We start from the raw sequence: 23,648 nt of genomic DNA, 5'->3' as shown, positions 1-23,648 counted from the left end.
GTCTGGTCTAAATCAAAGCATTAATCTCATAGAAGATTTGGAGCTTCTCCCTCCAACTCAGAAATGACTCCTGGTGTGTGGGAAGAGAAGCAGTAGGAAGATAAGGAGGAGGGCTCTGTTCTGTTTTTTTATGCTCCTTTCTTCCTTCCTCACCCCACCCCCATTCATTTCTGGATCCTGGGAGATGCAGCATCAAAAACCAAAGTCTTGTTTACAGTTATCATTTGGCTATTTAATGCACTCTGCCTGATTGTCTTCCAAATATCAGATCTCACAAGACACATCTGTGGAGTTTTGGGAGATCCTCAACATGGTTATATGGTCTACCTGTTTCCTGCAACAGTGAACTCTTCAACTGACCTGTTACATCCAGTGCCTCTCAGCTTTGCCGCAGTAAGCAGCCCTCTTTGATGGGGTTCACTTGGCTCACAGGAATTACAATATTAGTGCAGTTTGAGGAATTGCTGACCCCTTCCTCCTGGTCCTGCTGTCAAGGGTAGCTCTACTTAGTTTCCTATCTTCAGTCTTCCCCAGAGGAGAAGCAGGGAGCTGTTATGATCATACTTTGTTCTGAATTATGGGGGTCCACATGTCAGATTCTTTCAAGAAAATGCTCACACTCTGCTAGGTAGAGGCATAGGAAAAGACCTCTAGTCTCTGTCATTTTGCAAACATGCAGCCAGGGCCTGAAAGGCCAATCCACCATTTCATAGATAACTCTATTTTTTTTTTAAGATTTTATTTATTTATTTGACAGGGAGAGAGAGAGCACAAGCGGTGGGGGCGGGGAGCAGCAGAGGGAAAGGAAGAAGCAGTCTCCCCACCGAGCTGGAAGCCCCAACATGGGGCTCGATCCCATGACCCTCGGATCATGCCCTGAGCTGAAGGCAGATGCTTAACCGACTGAGCCACACAGGCGCCCCCCCATAACTCTAACTTTTATAAGCAGTACTCTTGCACTCCCCAACACTTGCCTTGGAGCTGAGGGAAACACTTCCCACCCTGTAAGAGAAGAAAAAGAAAGGCTATATTGTTTTCAATTCCTATGAATTCCCTTCCAAGGATCTTAAATGAATCTCTCTTCCCAATAGACCAGAGACAGATGACAGGATTGGTGATCTGACCCACTTTCGGTAATTCCTGTGGGGTTGTGTCTAACACCTCTTTTTTGAAGTACGGAGGTAACTGTCACCCAGTCCAAAGCTTTGAGTTCTCAAATATTTAAAACAACGGAACATCTCCCATTCCTTACGTTGTTATAGATGTAAAGTGATTTTTGAATAAAACTCCTATAATGCTATGACTTCTGAATTGCCACCCAACTATCTCGAAAGGAGAAATCCAAAATAAGGGGCTGAAGCCCTCACTCTAAATGGCTCTGTTCCTTTAGAAACTGTCTTTTTATTGAACTGTTCTGTGATTCAGCCCAAAGGCATAAGGCAAAGGTAATTAAAAGGGCATAAGGCAAAGGTAATTAAAAGGTCGAAAGAGCAGCACATTATCCTAATTGCATTCTTCCTGATGTAAATAAACCCATCTGCTTCAGTTGCTACATTTGCAAACTAGTCCAGGTACCATATCAACTAGAATATAAAATCCGTACCATAATAAAATTGACAAATGTATTCTGCATTAGCAATGAATTAGGACACTCTCAGTATATCTATTAGCAAATTTAAAAAGCTAGAGTCCTCATATTTAGAAGATGGATATTTTACAAATGTTTTAAGATTTGGGAAAATAAAATCCAACTATAGACACTATGTTAGCTTTATTTTGTTTACAATTTCTAAGTAAACTGAATGATCAGGAAGGTAAACTATCTTGTAAATGTCATGTAACTAGCTTCCTTATTCTAATTTTATACATAAAAATGCAATTAAGTAGAATTGGGGAAAAGCTGAAATCCAGAGTCAGAAAAATCCAGATTCACACTCTTGGCCCCGGGACATAATGGCTTTGTAATTTTAGGCAGATCACTTACTCTCACTCAGCCTTGGTTTCCAATTTATAACAGCCATGATAACAACATTGGGATGCTTTGTCATGGAACTGTAAATCACTTTGCAAATATTAGCTTTCTCTCTCTTAAAAAAATATTTTTTTTCCTGGTAGATCACATAAGAAGAATTTACTTGAATGATTAGGAGCACGGTCCTTGAAGTCAGGCAGTCTCAGCAATCATTCAATGTCAATAGGTATTTGCTGAGCCAATAATGAAATATTTGTTCAGCCTCATCCTATGTTAGAACCCTAGTTAAATTGTATATCATCTCCAAACCTCAATTTTCATGTATGTAAAATATACAAATAAGAATACCTACTTCGGTGATTCTCAGTCACAGTACAAATGAGGTACTCTAGTCTCTGACTCAGTAGGTCTGAGGCAAGATCCGAAAATAGTACTTGTGTGCTTCACAGGTATTTGGAAGCTAAACCAGAAGTGAGAGCCACTAAGCTTCTTCTCAGAGCTACAGTGAAGATTAAATGAGATGATGTATAAAGATACTGAGCACATGCTGAATTCATGTAAGTATATAGAGCATATCCCACTTTTAAAAACATTATTTTATGCATATTTATAAAAAACATGTTATATAACATATAAGAGATAATCAATGAGTCATTAAAGCAGTGGTTCTCAAACTTTGGCATGATTCTAGTAGGAAGTCAGGGAAGGTGTAAGAACAGATTGCTGGGCCTTATCCCCAGAGTTTCCAATTCAGTAAGCTTGAGGTAGGGTCCAAGAATTTGCATTTCTAGCTAGTTCCCAGATGCAGCTAATGCTGTTGTTCCAAGTAATGACATTTTGAGAAAACACTGCATTAGAGAAACATTAATCACATCCAAAAATTATGTAATATAAAATAAAAACAAACAATAGACAGGAAATACAGTATCAAAATTTTATAGTTTAGATATCAGCAAGGTTAATTTTGTTTGATAATTTGGAATATAGTCTTATATGATGACACCTTTCTCAATGAAACCTCAACTCACTCCCTAGGGTGAATGGGAAGGTCACATCTTTGCTGTCTTGTATCAATTTGTATCAATTTGCCAAGTATCATTGCATTTAACTTTGTATGGAAATGAACTGGTGAAACATTTCTTTTTCCCTTTAGTAGAAAGCAAGCTCCTTGGAAGTAGAGATCAGGTCATACTTATCTATGTACCCTCAGAGCCCAGCACAGTGCCTGCAGACATTCAATAAAATGCTTAATGAATGAATGCAAACTCAATTTGGAATATAGTAATTTTGTGATTTTTTTTTTATTGTAGTCTCATGGTAACTCCACGGAAAAGTCTAGAAGTATATAGACAACCATCTCCCTGTCATATATCTTTCATTAGAGCAGAAGTTCTCAAAGGAGATAAACTCTCCTACCTCCCTCCTAAACAAAAATTTGGCTTTAACCAAAGAAATAATATCAATAGCAACAATTTACAAGCATATGACAGTTTGTTTTACCAATAGATTTTATAACCTGAGGCCTCGAAGTCACAGATTTAGTTAGTGGTAGATTAGAAAAAAAAAATAGTCTCAATCTGAGCCAAACACTCTTGAAGACTTTCTTCTTTACTCTTGGCCACCTGGTCTACCATCTAATCCAAACTCATCAGTAGTTGCTTCACCTCTGACAGCTCACTGTCTGTACTGAGGCAAGATGGCCTGTGTCAGGAGAGCCCTTCCCTTCAGATGGTGTTTTGATAATTAACTTGTTTTTATGATTTTTTTCATTCAATATGTGGCTCAGCTCTTCTTTTTAGGCTAGGCTTGTTTTAAATATTAATTCAAATGCTAGTTAGACACAACTGCAACGTAGCCTGATTGAAAGACAATGAAACAGCATCCTTAACAGTCAAGAGCAAGAAAAACAAACAGCTGTGACCTTCCCCTTTTCCTTTTTAAAAGAGCTCTGAATGTCATTTCAAAGACTCTGCTCCTGAAACAACCATCTGCAATCAACACAATCTCTTGGAGTTTTTACTGCCTCTGGCACTCCCAAGTTTGCTGGTTCTCACTCCCTTCCTTTTTTGCTACCTTGCTACAGAATACATGTTGACAATCAGGCATAAGGCAGCATAATAGGATTTCAGGCAAGCCAGTGTGGAAAACTGAATGCAAACATAGTCAGATGTGGGTACAAATAGGGCAGAGTAAAGGGAGTATGAAAAAACAGGCTGACGCTGATGTGGAGGCAAGCTGGGGAGCACCTTTGCTCTAAGAAAAGCTAGCTTTGACTACGATTCTGATGTTCTGTAGTTCTCCCATTTCCTGGAAAAAAGAAGTAGGGGAAGGAAGGAAGGAAGGAAGGAAGGAGGGAAGGAGGGAAGGAAGGAGAGGGAAGCAGCAGAGAGAAATCGAGGAAGGAGCAAAAGAAAAAGGGGAATGAAAAGAGCATTTATTGAATACCTATTACACACAACATGATACTATACACTTTGCCATTTGTTATGTTCTTTAATCCTCACAATAGTCCCATGAGGTAGGTATTATTGCCTTCATTTTTCACATAAGGAAAGTGAAGTTCAACAAGGTTAAATAACTTGCTCAAAACCCTATAGCTGGAATTTAAACACATATCTGTCTGACCCCAAAGTCCAGAAAGAAAGAAGACAGGTAGGCTCTGAGAAATGTTTAAAATATTAAGAAAAACCATTTCCAGGGGCACCTGGGTGATGCAGTTGGTTGAGTGTCAGACTCCTGGTTTCAGCTCGGGTCATGATTTCAGGGCCGTGGGATCAAACCCCAAATCAGGCTCCTCGTTCAGCAGGGAGACTTCTTGGGATTCCCTCTCCCTCCCCCCTGCCCCACCCCCCCCTCTCTCTCTCTCTCAAATAAATAAAACAAAAAAAAAAAAAAAAGAAAAAAAGGAAGAAAGGAAGAAAGGAAGAAAGGAAGAAAGGAAGAAAGGAAGAAAGAAAGAAAGAAAGAAAGAAAGAAAGAAAGAAAGAAAGAAAGAAAGAAAGAAAGAAAGAAGAAAAGAAAAATCACTTTGGGAATATGACCAGGCATAATAGGAAACTGAATTGAGATGTGGGATTGTTCTTTCTAGAATAAGATATCTGACCCCCATATCTACGCCATAATGTTTTCATTTAAAAAAAAATATTCATTTATTTCCTCAACAAGTAACTGTGAAGCACTAAGTGTGAGTAAGGCACTTTGCTAGTAGCCGTCAAAGGTACACCTGTGAACAAGGCATCAAATTTATGTTCTAGTAGGGAAGAAAAATAAGCATACATACAATTAAACTGGTTTGATAAATGCTACAACAAGCGAAAGCCCAAGGAGGTATGGAAAGACTTAAAGGATGAGTAAGTAGAATTAAAGCACCTTTCTTCTACTTTCCTGTACTGTGTGTATGTGTGTGTACACACACACACACAAAACTCTAATTCCAGGCCATAAATGAAAGACCTCTGTTGCTCCATCTGCCATGTCATCGATAGACAATAGAGCCAATTCCAGAGCACGTGGTGAAAGCAACACTGAACTAAAAGTCATTTTAATCTAGACTTGCCCAGGTTCTGGCTGTGTAACTTTGGAAAGTAATTTTAACCTCTCTGAGTCTAAGTTTATTTATCCAAAAAGAAGTTAAGCTAACCCATTTGTAAAATCTTCCATTGTTAACACACCCTGCAGTTTTAACGCTAATGACTTCTAACTATATATCATAGCTTGTTAATCAGAAATTTGTTGAAAACTATCTTAAAACTTTAGACTTTAATATTGATGAGCATTTCAAGGTACATTATTTTAAAAATGTGCTGAACCCTAATCACATGAATTTCACAATCAATATTAAAGAAGGTAAGAAAAACTGACATCACAATTGGAAATACATCAGCTTTTGGAAAAATTGAAATGAAAAATGAAGTTCTAAAAGGGAGAAAAAGACCATGTTTAAATATAGCACAAGAGTCTCTAAGTCAGATCCAAATGTCATTAGTGTCTTCAAATGAAAAGAAATGTTAAAAGAATTCTCCTCATTTGTATCATAATATCTGACTATCTACAGAGTAGAAAAATAATAAGATTAAAAGTTGGGAAAGCTGAACATCAGTATTAATAATATTTCATTTGTAGGTCAATCTTTTTTAAAAGTGTCCATATGTCATATGTAAACTGACATTCAAAATTAAATGAAATCATCAAGTGATATGTAAATTGATAGTAAGCAACAAAAATTCTTTGGTAAAGGTGCTTTCTTATCTTTACAAATGTAGAAAATAGGGGCGCCTAGGTGGCTCAGTCGTTAAGCATCTGCCTTCAGTTGGGGTCATGGTCCCAGGGTCCTGGGATCCAGCCCCGCATGGAGCCCTGCATGGAGCCCCATATTGGGCTCCCTGCTCAGCGGGGAGTCTGCTTCTCCCTCTCCCACTCCCCCTGCTTGTGTTCCCTCTCTCGCTGTCTTTCTCTCTCCATGTCTCTCTCTCTCTCTCTCTCTGTCAAATAAAATCTCTTTTAAAAATGGGGAAAATAATATCTACAAATTTTCGCTCCCTCCTGAAGATTAATGAGTTAACAATTAAAAATATTTTATACCTTGGAAGAACGCTAATAATGCAACAGAGGTAGGCAGAGCATAGGGTACCTTTTTCTTTTAAATCATTTTAATAAGAAAAGAAAGATTAAAATCACAATGTTAAATAATAACAACCTGAATATCAAGTTAGTTTTTCAAGATACAATATTTAGCTCCAGATTTTAGTGAAACATATAAGGTTAAACACAAATATATAAATTAATTTGATAATCCTTAAAATCATACTTGGTATTAAATAGCTACAGTTTTTAATGAAAGCATTTTCAATAAATTACTTTTTGTTAACCAAGACTAACCCAAAATAAGAAAATAATTATACCAAAGGAAGGAAGGAAGGAAGGGAGGCAGGGAGGATGGGAGGGAGGGAGGGAGGGAAGAGAAAAAAATATCTCTCCAGGTATTTCAGAAATAATTCTAGAATAATGAGATTTAAAGACTCCAAATGTGGAAAAGTCATTTATAAGAAACTAACTAAAGAGTATCTCTAGGTGACAGTGATATATCCTCTGGAAAAGACACTGCCTAAGGGCAGCCTTTCATGCCTTCTTCACCACCCTCATCCCATTGTCTATATTTTTAAATCAGAATTTTCCTGTCTAAACATACCAGACTTCAGTGCTTCAAAAACATCTCAAAGGCCCTGACCCAGAAGTTATTTATTCCCTGTAGATCATGAAACCAACTTTTTCTGCAATAAAAATCTTCAGATGAGTTGAACAGTTCCCTATTTGAAGTCTTAAAGAAGTAAAAACAGTAGGGGCGCCTGGGTGGCTCAGTCATTAAGCGTCTGCCTTCGGCTCAGGTCATGATCCCAGGGTCCTGGGATGGAGCCTGGCATCGGGCTCCCCGCTCGGCAGGGCGTCTTCTTCTCCCCCTCTCCCTCTGCCCCTCCCCCTACTCATGCTCTCTCTCTCTCAAATAAATAAATAAAATCTTAAAAAAAAAGAAAGAAAGAAAAGCAGTAACAGCTCCTGATTATCCAGAAATAGATTCACATAATGGATTATTCAGACATGGTCTGAGGGAGTTTTCCTACTATGGGAAGAAGCAACACCTGCTCTGAGCTCTATCTCTGGGTCTCAGTTTAGTGGCAGGCATGAGTACTCTATCCCATTCACTGCAAAAGAACTACATCCTAAAATTCACTCACATATTCATTCAACTAATTATTATTGAACACTCACTAAGTGTTAGGCACCAAGATGAAGATTTAGTAGTCTCTACTTTAAGATATTTACAGTTTAATTTCATTTTCATGTGAAAATGTACTGTCAATAAAGGAAGAATAGGACAAAAAGAAAAATGAATATAAAAACCTTAGGAGTCCTACCTAAAAGGAAGATGATTTAACATCACTTTCTTCTGTGTCTTTTTTCTTAGAACTCAAGCTATTATTAAATATCAGACCTTGGAATCACTTTCTAGCTAACTTTCTGATAATTTTTAACATTATTACAAGATAATACTGTTAAAATTTGGAGCTAACATCAGATTTTGTACTATCCAATCAGTACAGCTCCCTAGATATATTAATAACATATTCACTTTCCCTTTAATGGGCTACATTAACTTTTAGACTCAGACATTACTGAGTCTCTTTAATCTGAAGAGATAGTTCAACACAGTAAATGCACACACACATACACATACAGGGACAGATGTTTATTAAACCATTGTATTTGCAGAGAAAACCTGGAAAATTCAGTTAATTAGGTTGGTTATGTTAAAACAATGCAATTGATTATCATTAAACCATTAGCATTATAAAGAATATATAAAAATATAGAGAAATATGTATGTTTGATTTATTCATTGTTATAGTCATTTAGTATCTGTGACATGCCCAGAGTTATACCAGACATTTTGGATTACAGGATAAATATCACACAATCAGGACCCTCAAGGAGCTCATAGCCTAGTAGTGGGCATCTATGGAGGGCCCTAGAGAAGTGGATAGCAAATAGGCACATGCAAACCCCAAGCAGTGCGAGGCAGCAGTCCTTTGTTGCAATCCAATAAAACGCAGGTCCAAATCGGGGCACATGACAACCTACACAAAGCCAGGTTTGATCCAAAAGAACTAAGTCAGGATACAGAAAGACTGAAAGCAGCCCTAGGGAAGAGCAGAATGCTTCTAGACAACCGGCTTGGGAATAAGGTGCTGTTCTCTCAGGCAGCAAGCACAGACCAGCTGGCCTGAAACTGCCTGATAGTGTCACCAGAACAGTGGGAGGCAGGGGTCAGCTACAGTGTCGGTGCCATATGGACCGTGGGATGTTAAGGCACTGACTGATTTTGTTAGATTTTTGGGTTCCTTTTGCTTCAGGGAAGTGGCAAAACTGAAGACCCACAGAAGGACTAAGAAAGGAGATGGACTCAACATTTTAAATAATCTAGCAGCACTAGCTTTCTGCCCGTGGACGCCGCAGAGTAGGCATCGTTAAAGTCTCCCCTCCCACCGCCGTCAGGTCTAAGTCAGAGTCTCCCAAAGAGCCTGAACAGCTGCGGAAGCTCTTCATCGGAGGTTTGAACTTTGAAACAACCGATGAGGGCGCCTGGGTGGCTCAGTTGGTTAAGCGACTGCCTTCGGCTCAGGTCATGATCCTGGAGTCGCAGGATGGAGTCCCGCATCGGGCTCCCTGCTCGGCGAGGAGCCCGCTTCTCCCTCTGACCCTCTCCCCTCTCATGTACTCTCTCTCTCAAATAAATAAATCTTAAAAAAAGAAAGAAAAAGAAACAACCGATGAGAGTCTGAGGAGCCATTTTGAGCAATGGGGAACGCTTACGGACTGTGTGGTAATGAGAGATCCAAACACCAAGCGCTCCAGAGGCTTTGGGTTTGTCAGGTATGCCACTGTGGAGGAGGTGGATGCAGCCATGAACGCAAGGCCACACAAGGTGGATGCAAGAGTTGTGGAACCAAAGAGGGCTGTCTCAAGAGAAGATTCTCAAAGACCTGGTGCCCACTTAACTGTGAAAAAGATTTTTGTTGGTGGCGTTAAAGAAGACACTGAAGAACATCACCTAAGAGATTATTTTGAACAGTATGGGAAAATTGAAGTGATCGAGATCATGACTGACCGAGGCAGTGGCAAAAAGAGAGGTTTTGCTCTTGTAACATTTGATGACCATGACTCTGTAGACAAGATTGTCATTCAAAAATACCATACTGTGAATGGCCACAACTGTGAAGTAAGGAAAGCCCTATCTAAGCAAGAGATGGCTAGTGCTTCATCCAGCCAAAGAGGTCGAAGTGGTTCTGGAAACTTTGGTGGTGGTCGTGGAGGTGGTTTTGGTGGGAATGACAACTTTGGTGGTGGAGGGAACTTCAGTGGTCGAGGTGGCTTTGGAGGCAGTCGAGGTGGTGGTGGATATGGTGGCAGTGGGGATGGCTATAATGGATTTGGTAATGATGGAAGCAACTTTGGAGGTGGCGGAAGCTATAATGATTTTGGCAATTACAACAATCAATCCTCACATTTTGGACCCATGAAAGGAGGAAATTTTGGAGGCAGAAGCTCTGGCCCCTATGGTGGTGGAGGCCAAAACTTTGCCAAACCATGAAACCAAGGTGGCTATGGTGGTTCCAGCAGCAGCCAGTAGCTATGGCAGTGGCAGAAGGTTTTAATTGCTGCCAGGAAACAAAGCTCAGCAGGAGAGGAAAGCCAGAGAAGTGACAGGGAAGCTACAGGTTAAAACAGATTTGTGAACTCAGCCAAGCACAGTGGTGGCAGGGCCTAGCTACTACAAAGAAGACATGTTTTAGACAATACTCACGTGTATGGGCAAAAAACTTGAGTTTTTTGTGTATTTGTGACTAATTGTAAAACAGGTTATTTTAGTTTCTGTTCTGTGGAAAGTGTAAAGCATTCTAACAAAGGGTTTTAATGTAGATTTTTTTTTTTTTTTGCACCCATGCTGTTGATTGCTAAATGTAATAGTCTGATCATGACGCTGAATAAATGTGTCTTTTTTTAAATGTGCTGTGTAAAGTTAGTCTACTCTGAAGCCATCTTGGTATACTACCCCAACAGTGTGAAGTTAGAATTCCTTCAGGGTGATGCCAGGTTCCATTTGAAATTGATTTGCAACCTGCTTGGGCACAGAAGCCATTGTCTCCACAAACCTTGGTGTAGTTGAACTGACAGTTAATGTGTTGTGACCTGGAGTTCACCATTAAAAGGGTCACCCAAGCAAAGTCCTGGAGTTTATTTGGTTATTAATATGATTGTTGGCACATCCTATGCAATATATCTAAATTGAATTATGGTATCAGATAAAATTATAGATGGGATTAAAGCTTGTGAATCATCCATTATCATGTGTCATCAATAAATGATTTAATATTCTCTTAAAAAAAAATCTAGCAGCACTAATAGAAGCATGTGCAAGTCCGGGAGCCCCAAAGAGTAAGTGCTGAACTGGGTCTGTAGGGGAGGGGCAGGGTGGGAGTGCCAGAGGGGAAGATGGGGAAAGTTTCACAGAGAATGTAGGGACATTCATGTTGAGGCTTGAAAGATATAAAGGGATTTTCAGCATTACCAAAAAATCCAGTATCACAAAGACAGAGAAGCATAAAAGAATGTGTGTGGTCCTCAGTGTTAGAATGGTAGGATGTGGGAAGTGGTGGGAGATGAAGCAGAAAAGGTAATCATGGGTCAGTCAGATCCTAGAGAGCCTTGTATGTCTTGCTGTAGAATTTTGATTTTTATACTGGGGTGGTAATGGAGAGCCATTATTGGATTTTAAAGTTGTGAAGTGATCAGATTTGCCTTGTAGTAGTATTATATTTGCAATAGAGTGAAAAAAATTAACTGGAGGTGATGTAAGTCTAATGCAAGAAGACCCGTTAGTGTATAGGTGGTTCAATCCATACTAGATATGATGAGTGCTCAATTATACCTCTGAATTAGAGAAAAGTAGATACTTAGGATCCATAGTAGTGACTGACTGATCAGGGCTGAGCAGAGGCATGGAAAAAGAATCAAGGATATCTTCCGATTCTCAACTTGTGAAACCAGGTGGATAAAGATGCCATAAAATAAAATCACAGCTATGGAGAAGTATACATGAACAAAGACTAGATGCAAAAAAAAAAAAAAAGGAGTTAGGACAGTAGGGTGATTTGTTTCCCAAAACCTTTTGAGTGTTCTATTGTATGTACAAAATTGTTTGGGACTACATCTAGGTTTAAATGCAGGTTCTGCAAATTACTAGTTTATAACTGAATAGTTAACTTCTATGGGTTTAGTCTCAGCCCATATTAATTTGTTAATAATTCCTCTTGTTTCAAAGAAGATTTAAAATAGTTTCTAGAAATACCTAAATTTCAACAAAATAAAGTATATAAAGAGAGACAATGAGAAACAAAATAAATACACAAATGCATGATTTGCAAGTCTTGAGCAAAATCTCAAGACTCAATTCTGAGCTTCCTAGCTGTCCACCCATAGTGGAAGACACCAAGAGTTCTGTTTATCCATTGTTGGCTACTGGCATTTCTGAGAAACTTCTCCATCAGGTACTCATAACACAGATACTTTGTGAAATAGTGATCAGCACAAGAAATAACATCTGCGAACTTAAGATGATGTCAAGTACCTCAATATCAGTCAGTGTTACAAGAGCTAAGCACAAATCAGCAAAAGCACTTCTATGGGGGCCAAAATAGCACAAGCTGGGTAAGGAGCTATTTCAGGGTCTGGCTGATTCCAAGAAAAAGTTTTAGCATATCTAAAGACTGCATGTTTACTCAGGAAATCCTTCATAAGGAGCCCTCCCATAAAGTTGCTCAAGAACACAATCTCACCACCACCTTCCCCTCCCCAACGACTTGATTATTGAACCACTAGTCTAACAATGGCAATTCTCGAGATTTTTCTGCTTTGATACATTAAAAAACCCACTTTTCAGAATACTAGATGCAGCATAAGACCTCATTAAAGAGGACCAACTGCTACAGGAAAGGAAGTCTAGACTTACAAAAATTCTAAATACTCAAAAGATATGTCAATCCTTTTAATATAAGCAATTAGCTTTAAAAATGCCCATTAGAATTCCTCAAAGACTTGCTTTAGTAAGTTGTTTCTAAGTTATATGATTTTCTACGATTTAATGCTGCCAAACACTTGAAAATTGTGTTTCCCAAACAGGTTAAATAGTTTAATGACTTTCTTGACCCATATAAACTTGTGTATAATCTATTAATTTGCTTACTCTTCATCATACCTAGGATATTAATTGAGAATCAGGCAGTGAGAATCTACAGAGGTTAAAACATAAGGAGTCTTAATCTTAGAATTAGGCATGTGAAGCATATGTCCTTCTTCTGTCTTTGTGTTGTTTCTGGAGATTACTAAATAAAAGTTTAGGGTGTGGGAAGTGTGATAATTATTCAGTGCAGAGTTTCCATAAAGTTTTACGAAGTATACATTTCAGTGTAAGACTTTCTTAGTGGTTAAGAAGGATAAGCGAAGAGGTAGATTCCAATGCTATTCTTTAAAACTTCAAGTCTGCCCTACCCCGTACAGCTAAGATACCGCTGGATACATTTATTTATGACCAAAGTTTTTTTTTTTAACAACATAGTGGTTCTTCTTTAGTCACTGATACTGTTGCACTATAGTAAAGGTGTTACATCAGCAGAATCAATGTCATTGCCATGGGAAAAGAATGTGATGACATTCTTGTGCAGCCAAACAAAAGAACTGTAAAATAAGAGGCTGAGAACAGTGAATAAGAAGAAAAAAGAGCTTAACTCAAACTGAAAAACACTGTTAATACTTGAATTTGTGAAGTATAAATGTCCATTAATTAATTTTTACAGTATTGTTTTCATTTTATGACTTTTGATATTTTTAACTGATATTTACAAAATGTACATTATCATAGGCTAACTTTAAAAAGACTTTTGAAAAAAAATAAAATGACTTTTGAGTTTTTGTAAGGCAAACCTGGAGTGATAATAAATTTTTAATATAATTTTACTGTCAATTTCAAAATCTTATTTTTTTTGTCTCTGGACTTGAACACTGAAACACAAGCCAAGGATCTATGAAATTTACACACAAAAAACCCCATCCTTTAAGTTCTTAAAATGCAAAAATTTTAAATTGCTCCTTATATAACTGGATTTTGAAAAAATTTTTGCGCTGAATATGGCAATTCCTTTTTTAATTCTTTTTATTTTTATTTTTTTAATTCCAGTATAATTAACATATAGTGTTGTATTAGTTTTGTTTCTACAGAAAAATTGCTCAAGCACTTAGGACCAGCCCTGACTTCGGCCAGGGTGTTCCTTACATGATAGGGTTAGTAGGAGTGCAGCCCTCTGCTAAAGTCCCAATGGCCAAAAGAAGCCGCAGAAAAGTATTCTGGGGGGCTACCTATCCTTTCACATGAAAGATAGAGCCAGAGCTTAACAAAGCATTGTGTTCTTGATCCTTTCTTTCACAAAATATTCCGACAGATGCAGAACAGGAGGCAGCAATGTGAAATTGTGGTTCCTCAACTGAACTAGGGAATTTTTACTGTGACTTTAGTGTTCCTCTAATATCACAAGCCCTAATGAGAAACTATGTAAGTGTATTAAAAAGCCGTGATATGCAATGGCAACCAACAGACAGAAGGAGAAAGGAGGAGGCAATGTGAAAGCAAAGCAAAAAAAAGAAATGTTTTTATTTTGAACCCTAAGTGTTTGTCAAAAAGTTGTGCCTCATCTAAACAAAACAATGGGATACGTAGAGCCAACTCTTTTGGATTCCTTTTTCAGAAGTACCTTCCTAGCTTCTCTCTGGAAGAATGGGAAAATGATGGGGCTCATCAGAATTTCTCAACCTCAGCACAATTGACAATTCAAACCAGATCATTCTCTGCTGTGAGGAGCGTCCAGGGCATTATGGAATGTTTAGCAGCCTCCCTGGTCTCTGCCCACTAGCTCCCAATAGCACTACCCCAATCATGACACTGTGAAACTGCCTCCAGACACTGCAGAAGTACCTCTGGTCAAGAACTACAGTATTTTTGAATTTTTCCTTAGTTCCTTTGAGCTTTCCACCTGAGAGAGTAGACTACTACAGCCAGAAACATATCTGGTAAGCCTTTCTTTCCTGGCAACTTCCTCCTCTTGTGGTATATTTTATTAAATATTTTGCCCAGAGGTCCATTTATATACCTCTTTTAGTGCTATCTTTAATATTTTTAAAGATACTATATTTAAAGAAATAAAGATAAAAAGAAATGTAACTCAGTGATAGAAAGTCATTCTACACAAATTCTTCCTTATCTCCCCAGGAAACTGTCATAAAAAGCAGCCAAAAAGTAAAATAGTAAAAGAGAGGTTAAAGACCACCTCGAAAAAGCAAAGAGTAACACACAACAAGGAACAAAACCCATTATTTCTCCCATCTCAAAAAATTCCAAGTCTCTTCTCTACAGCTCCTCCCACTCCCAGCCACACAGCACCTTTTTTCAGCACCTTTTCTTTGCTCGCTTTGCAACACCCTTCAAAAGAGTGAACTAAATTGTCTCTAATCCTCCTCCCATCTCTCTTAACCTAGCCCCTTCAGACCATCACTGCCACCACTACAATCAAACCACCCTTGTCAGGGTTTGCAGTCACCTTCACATTAATAAATCCAGTGGCCATTTCTAAGCCCTCATGCTCACCTTTCAGCAGCAGTTAACACAGTTGATTATTCCTCTCTGCCTTCACTCGCTTTCTCCCTTAGCTCCAGGACCCCATGCTCTCTTGATTTCCCCCTTCCTCACTATTCTTTTTTTTAAGATTTTATTTATTTATTTGACACAGAGAGAGAGAGAGAGAGACAGAGAGAGCACAAGCAGGGGAAGCAGCAGGTAGAGGGAGAAGAAGCAGGCTCCCCAGTGGGCAAGGAGCCTCAGGCGGGGCTCAATCCCAGCACCCGGGGATCAGGTCCTGGGATCATGACCCAAGCTGAAGGACTAGTTACTCTTTTTCAATCTCCTTTACTGGTTTCCTTCTCTTCTCCCCTTCCTTTTAATAACACAGAAATCCTGGGCTCAGGTCATTTATCTCAATCTGCACTCACTTCCTGGTGAGTCATCCAGTCCGTGGTCTTAAATACCACCTATGTGCTGATGACTCCCAAACCGCCTCTCTCCCAGACTCCAGATTCATATATCCAACTTCCTACTTATCACCTCCACTTGAATATCAAATAAATGTTTCAAACCCAAATGTGTCTAGAAGTGAACGCCGATCCTTCCCCCTAAACTTGCCCCATCCACAATTTTCTAATACCATTGATGCGACTCCATCCGATTAGTCACTCAGGCCAAAAACTGTGCAGTCATCCATAACACCTATCTTTCTCTCACCCTCCACACACTGTTAGTTCAGAAAACCAGATTAGCTTCACCTTCAAAATGCATTCAATATCCTTCCATTTCTCATGTCCTTCACTGCTTTCATCCTAATGGATGCCACCAGCACCTCTCAACTGAAATACTGCAAACATCTTACTGGTCTTCCAGTTTCTCTCCCTGCACCTATAGGATATTCTCAACACAGCAGCTACAACAATTCTTTTAGGATGTAAGTCATGGGACACCTGGCTGGCACAGTTGCTTGGACGGCAGAGTCTTGGTTTTGGCTCAGGTCGTGATCTTGGTGTCCTGAGATTGAACCCCACAGCGGCAGGGGGCTCCCTGCCGGGCGTGGAGCCTGCTTAAGAGTCTCTCTTCCCCTCCCTCTGTCCCTCCCTCTCATGTGCTCTCTCTCTAAAATAAATAAATAAATCTTAAAAAAAATAAAATAAAATATAAGTCTTATCATATTTCTCTTCTGTTAAAAACCTGCAGTGGTGCCCATTTCATTCAAGGTTAAGGTCAAAGTCCTTTTTTTTACTTTATTAATAAGCTAGTAATGTTTTTAAGTAATTTCTATGCCCAATGTGGGTCTAGAACTCACAACCCCAAGTTCAAGAGGGCTCCACTGACTGAACCAACCAGGCACCCTCAAGATAAAGTCCTTTAAACTGTCTAAAGGGCCTAATGGAATCTGGTCCTCCCTCATCTTCCTGGTCCCCTTTCCTGTTTCTATTCTCCTTTCTAATTTCACTCAGCCTCCTCTATGTTTATCAAACATTCCAGGTAGACTCCAACCATTGGGTCTTTGCAATGGCTTTTCTCTTTCTGAAAGGTTATTCCCGCACCATGAATAACTACTTAACCTTCTCCAGTATTACCTTTCAATTAGGTCTACTATAACCATCCTATTACTACCTACAGCTGACCCTCTCCTTCATCCCATTACCAGTGTTCCAAATCCCCCTCACCGGGCTCTATTTCTTTTCACAGCACTTTTCAATTTTTAATATCAATGATTTGTTTATTATATTTATTATTCATTGTCTGTCTTCCCTATCTAGAATGGAAACCTCAAAAAGGCTCCATTTTCTTCTCTGGTAAGTCCCTCAGAATTATACTTCGCACAGAGTAAGTGTTCAGCTAATATTTGTCAAATGAATGAGTGAAATAAATTGGACTAATATCCCACCCTGAAATAGAAGGATCTTCTTTTTTTTTTTCTTCTTTATCCTTTTTCTTACTTTCCGGGTTACACATCAAAGCACTAGTTGGGCTGGAAGGGAGAAGGGAGTCTTTGGTAGGGAGGAATAGATAAATATATCTGGAGAGGTTTTTACTGAAAGATTTTAGGTTTTAAGGGACTTTTTGTCTCTTCAGTTTCAGCTGTGACATCTTGGGCCGTTTAGGGGATTTTAGGACTTCTATGTTCTCTTTGCCACTCTGATTTTTAGTTCAGTGAGGCTTCTAGTTGGAAGGTACCTTCTAAACTAAGAGAAACAAAGGGGTGAGGATCAAAAAAATGGAGAGGAAACAGCCTGCTTAAAGAAACTCCAGGGAAACAGGAAACGAGAACTTTAGGTTTTCAGTCCAATTCACTAAAGTAGGAAAGAGGGCTAAAATCCAAGGCCAGTACTAAGATTAGTAAGGAAATTTGTGAACTAGAATGTTCCTTATATTGCCAGGAGACTGAAAGTGGCAGATAGGGTTCAAGATAATTGTATAAATAAGTAAATTAATCCCCTTGTAGTGGAGGGTTTTCTTAAAAAAATATTCTTCCACATGCATCTCCCCTCATATTTACATACCACAGAGAGTGTCTCTATCTCCCAAGATAGCGATGCAAAAATAATAAATTACAGATATATTCATTATCTAATCCTGTGCAACAAATTACCCCAAAATTTAGTGGCCTAACACAACAATAACATCCAGAAGCAGCTTGATTGGGCAGTTCTGGGTTAGGGTTTCTCATGAAGTTTAATCAGATGTTGACTGAGGCAATGGACAACTGAAGGCTTAACTGGGCTGGAGGATCTGTTTGCAAGGTAGATCACTCATATGGCTGGCAAGTTGCTGCTGGTTCTTAATAGGAGGCCTCAGCTCCTTCCCACGTGGGCCTCTCTACAGGGATATTTGAATGTTTTCACAATATGGCAGCTGGTTTTCCCCAAAGTAAGCAAGATAAGAGAACAAAGGTTACACAAGAACAAGGCAGAAGCCACAGTGCCTTTTGTACAATGTAGCCTTCTACTATACTTTGCTGGTCACACAGGTCAGGCCAGATTCAGTGTGAGAGGGGAGAATGTAAGGGTGTGAATACCAGTAGACAAAGGACATTGAGGCCATCTTGAAGGCTGGCTACCACAACAGTCAAATGGTTTGTCACATGAACAGCAAAATAATCTCAATTCATCTTAGAGTTGACTTGGATGCATCTTTTCCTGCTTCAAAAAGTGTGATCATTTGTTCACCTTGTTTTGCCTCCCCATCTCCAGAGAGCCCTAAAACCATTATACAATATCACCTTAGCATCTGTGAGCACATTTCTTTGTTAATAATGTATTTTGAATTTTAAAAGTGGATTGCAAACAATAAAGTTGTGACACTTCTGAGGAAAGTATAAGAAGATATATCATCCTCTTGATTCAGCAGGAAAAAAAAACGTGATGATTTACCTTTCTATGTTAGACTTAATAAACCTTGAGGGAAATGAACAGATATTAAAATATTGGATGTAGACAAAAAGAGTCACTGGACTTAACCTTCTAACTCTACCCACAGTACACAATTTACTCTTAGACTTCAGGAAAGCACCTAATGTCTTTGTATCTCAATTTCCTCATATGTAAAATGAAAAAAATATTCATTCACATGTATGAGTGAAGTGTGAATATAAATTTGGAACTGAGCTCTATTATATATATGTAAATATATATAATGTATGGAGCTATAGATCTAAATAGATAGATACAGATCTGCACTTACACAGAATATGTTTTTAGAAAGAGTAAACTTGGGGCACCTGGGTGGTTCAGTTAGTTAAGCATCTGACTTCGGCTCAGGTCATGATCTTGGGGCCCTGGGATCCAGCCCTACATCAAGCCCCATGTCCAGCCCGACCTTGAGCCCTGCCTCCTCAGGCTCCACACTCAGTGGGGGTCAGCTTCTCCCTCTCCCTCTGCCCCTTCCCTCAGCCCATGCTCACAAGCTCGCTCTCTTGCTCTCTCTCTCTCCTCAAATAAATAAATGAAAAATCCTTAAAAAAAGAGTAAACTTCACCAAATTTAAAATATATACGTCTTGACTAAATTATATACATGTATACATAATATATAATATATACATGTATACATATATACATGTACACACACACACATATATATATAATCAAGATATAAATCTTGGCTTATATAGAACATGTATCTACAAATAATAATCTTGACCAAATTCCTTACAGACAAACACTATTCCTATGTGGCCGCATCACTCACCTCTTTATCATTCCTCTAATAACTCTATGAACACTGAGCATTCCTCTTAACTCTAACATACTGTGACTCTCAATAGTATGAAAAAGAGCTGATGTCACAAACACATTGTGTTACAGTATCACTAAGGGCCAGATCCATTCTTAGTTACATAATCCCTGAGGTGCTACCAGCCTTGCTAGCCTCAAAAGACAGCCTTGGAGTACAAAGAAAGAGAGGGAGGGAACTAAACAAAGCCCTGACATGACAAAAATTCTTAGTATATTCTCAGTATTAATCCTTGGCAAAGAAGCAGACAGTTTGGAGGTGGAAGAAGGCAGTGGAGAGCTTTAAAATAATTATTATTTATATCTTCCCTAAATACCATGGCACTTTCTAGTCACAAATGCTTAGGGAGCAGAAAATCATCCGAAACACCCCATTCCCCCCACTCCCTGCCAATATCTCCACAGTAAGATCAGAGACCCAAGAGCATACTTTCCCTGCTAACTGGAGGTCAAGCAGTTCCCTCCAACAAATGGCAGTTTTTATCATTAATTCTTTCATGCAGCTTTCATCTGTGAGGTCTGTAATCCATAAGAACAACCTAATAATGATTAAGTAAAATCAAAGTGATCTTTTAAAAGCCTGTATGCTTTTATTGTTATAAATGCTTCACAAGTAAAAGATCAGTCAAAAGCATAAAGGTACCCTGAATTGAACTTCCTTTGTGCTTGAATTAGAGTGTTTCTTTTGGAATACTCTCAATTCAGGCTTCCGCTTCTCTTGGCAAAATCATGGATTGGCTGATATTGTCTTAGAGGCTTTCCTATGTCCCCTTTCCCACCATCACTCTTCTTTCAGGGACTCCTTTCTGTTACCTAGGAGTCCCTTCTGCTGCCTTCCGCATTCCACCTACCGCACACTCATGTTCCAGACTCTTTATTTATAATTCTCCTTTCTAACATTACAGTATGTATTTCCAAAGACTCAATTTCTTTGAGAGTTTTGCTAGGTGGCCAACTAACCCAATAAAATTTACCACAATGTTGAATTAGTACTCATTCTCTTTAGAATTGGTTTTCAGGCAGAAACTTCTAGAAATTCTATCAACATCTCAGCCCAAAATATTGTAGGTATTTTGGTAAGCAGTAGGAGAGGACACTTGAATATAACTGGGCCTTTTAGAAAAGTGAAGTCCATTGGGTTGCTTTACTTGGCCTAAGGAGTTGATGTATATGTAGGGGCTCTGGGCAGAACCTCCCCCCCCACAACACACACACACAATATGCCACTTTGGCATATGGATTAATTTGAGTTGAAGGCACTTGAAACCCTGTGGGCTCAAAAGAAACTTTGTCCTTCCCTTAACCACACAGAAGAACCTAAATTGGGGGTCTTTCCCAGAATAAGGGTTATTAACAGAGATAAGTTTTATCTGAGTGACCCACCTGTATGGCAGGGCAAACATCGAATTACCAAACATCTACTCTCCTTATTGCCCTGTGAAATGTATTCCTTTCCTCTGAAATTTCAGACCCCTAGCCCCTTCTCTTTAGTTTAGAGTGACATATATACTCATTTTGCCTGTCTTTGGAATTTCCTTATCTATGTGGAGTCCCCATATGTACCTTATTAAATTTGATTTTCTCCTATTAATCTGTTTCATGTCAATTTGTTTCATTTTTTTAAATATTTTACTTTTAAGTAAACTCTACACCCCATAACCTTGAGATCAAGAGTTGCATGCTCCACCAACTGAGCCAGCCAGGTGCTGCCATGTCAAATATTTCTTAGTCCTGCTAGAAGGACCTCTGAGGGAACAGGAATTCTTCCTCCCCAACATACGAAAGCTGTTCTCTCTGAAATCATGCTCAAGGATAAGAAAGTAACCCCAAACATCTAATGAGTATCCATCCAGTTGGCTTCCCGCTGCACCTAAAATAAAATCTATAATCCTGGTTAGGGTCAAAAAGATCTGGCCTCTCCCTACCTGTCTCTACCTCATAAACACTACACTCCAGCCAAACTGGCCTTCCTTTCAAACTTGAAAATGCCAAGCTGCAACATCATTCCTGCCTTAAGACCTGCATTGCTCTGTTCCAGTTCTTGGCATGCAAATTGCTCTTCATTTGGTTCCCACTTCAAATGTCACCTCTTCAGACAATCTAAAGTAATCCTACAATCACCCTCTATCTAGCACATCATCCTATTTTCTTTTCTTTTCTTTTTTTTTCCACAATAAGTGTACTTTTAATCCATCATCTATTTCCCCCATCCCCCCATGCACCTCCCCTCTGGTAACCATCAGTTTGTTCTCTGTTTTCTGGTTTGTCTCTCTTTCTTTTTCTTTTCCTTTGCTTGTTTGTCCTATTTTATTTTCTTCACGGTATCATAACTGAATTTTTTTTGTTCATGTGTTTGTTTACCTGCTGCTTCTGGGCCCCCTACTAATGTACTTACTCTTCGTTGTCTATCATGTTCATCACTGTGTCCCTCATGTTTTGCACAGAACCTGAGGTGTGTTCAGTGCTCAATAAATATGTGCTGAATGAATGCATGAAGATGAATCCAAGCATAACTTAACCTTTAAATTTAAATAATTGAGAAATCCTGTACTAATATTGGAAGGGGGTACAGTGGTTAATATCACCATAACTAATGTAACTAACTTGTGTTTATAAGACTTTTATTGATCATGGACTACAGCATTTTTTCAATAAAATATTATAAATATTAGATTGATAAATATTCCACTTGCCTTTATGAAAAGCTGTCCTTTTGATGAGGTATCACAAATGAATGCCAGTATTCCTTGAGAAATACTGCCAACTCATCCTATTCTTCTGTCAGTGTTAAGAAACTACATTTCCCTTTGGCCAATTTCTAGTGGTTCTAGGTACATAGTATCTATTGCTAGGACTTCAGAAGCCAATGAGCAACTTGCTTGTCACATGCTCCAACAAATGGTCTCTTCCCCCATGCAGTGTATCTAAGCAGAGAAGCAGCTCTCCTAAGATGATAACCAACACAGCATAGAATATTGTTAAACCTATGGTTTATTATCCTGCAAAGTTTACCCCAGCAGGCTGCCAAAAGGAAAAAAAAAAAAAAGCCTAGCAATTTAGCAATTTGGTTTTCTACCAGGCAGTCCCCATTTAGCTAGTTGTAGCTTAGAAGCAGATGTCTGAGAGCAAGCAGTTCAGCAAGCCTGCAGTCAGATGCTTTTGCAGAGCTTTTTTCTTAAAAGGAAAAATTGAGGCAGGTCAATGGATTACAACTTCCTGGGCTTGCTTTTGTTATCTATAACGTATCACCACTAAACCTGCTTTGCTAAAGTGAAACTCCAAGGCTTAAAAAAGCACCTTTCCTTCTAAGAATTAAATAAACTGGTTTAAAAAAAAAAGAAACTCAACATTAGTAGAGAGGGGAAAAAAATACCCACAAGTCAGTAAGAGCTAAATAACATACTTTTCCCTTTAAGGAAAACAAGTAGCATAAGAAAACCTTATTTTTAAAAAACTGCAATGAAATTTCTTGAAACCACACATCTTAGGAAAGCTTGATTATTAATTCTTCCAGAGGAACTGTTAACACTTAAAGGACAAAACTCTATTAACCACTATTCTTCAATTATTTCACTATTAAATTAAATTTAAGAAAATACACACAATCCTATCTTGGCATCCAAAACAAAAATTTCTTGGTGTTTTTTGGGGGGTTGGGGAGACTAAAGAGGAGGTGTTTTTTTCATCAAACCTCTTATACTGGTTCACTTCTCATTAATCTGGTCTCGTGTGTGTGTGTGTGTGTGTGTGTGTGTGTGTGTGTGCGCTTCTGCCCAGGTTAATTTCAAGAGTAAGGTTGTCTCTAAGCATGTACTGTAAAACTGTAAAATTTTTTCCACTCTTCATGGACCATTTACAATCTGCAAGCTTTGGGGTGGATATGAAATGTATTCCTGCCAATGGATAGCCACATCAGAAGTGCTGAAAACCAATCCTTCTGTTTTGCTCATTGGGCCATATGGTTCCATAAAAAAGGAGCTAAACAAAAGTGCAACTAATGCACCTTGTCAATCTGGGTTTAGACTAATTATCTGATACTATGGTAAAGAAACTGTAGATGAATATATTCTCTCATTCTTCAGTCGTCTACCACTATAAACGTATACTAATTCATTGGAAGAACAAAAAATCAGGTCTAAGGCCTTTTCTATTTTACAGGAACTGTATTTTAAAGAAAATACATTGCAATAAAGTTACATATATATTATATA

At 38.7% G+C, this 23,648-nt stretch overlaps 1 protein-coding gene across 14 annotated transcripts in view; it reads right to left on the bottom strand.

Moving 5' to 3' along the window:
- The window catches only part of SLC44A5 (solute carrier family 44 member 5), a 424,280-nt gene that overhangs the window by 330,603 nt on the left and 70,029 nt on the right, over positions 1 to 23,648 (bottom strand). For 2 of the 14 annotated variants that reach the window (XM_073896503.1, XM_073896507.1), the window contains exon 1: positions 19,394 to 19,456. The exons of the other annotated variants lie outside the window; for them this stretch is intronic. The gene's annotated coding sequence lies outside the window, so the exon portion shown is untranslated. Of the gene's footprint in view, positions 1 to 19,393; positions 19,457 to 23,648 lie in introns of those variants that run through there. 14 annotated transcript variants of the gene reach the window in all.

Source organism: Callorhinus ursinus, unplaced genomic scaffold (genome assembly GCF_003265705.2).
Source record: "Callorhinus ursinus isolate GAN/ISIS: 27379988/994484 unplaced genomic scaffold, GSC_fseal_2.0 scaffold9, whole genome shotgun sequence".
NCBI classification, from domain to species: Eukaryota; Metazoa; Chordata; class Mammalia; order Carnivora; family Otariidae; genus Callorhinus; species Callorhinus ursinus.
The sequence above is the reverse complement of the archived record's forward strand: the minus strand, read 5'-3'. Positions and strand labels throughout refer to the sequence as shown.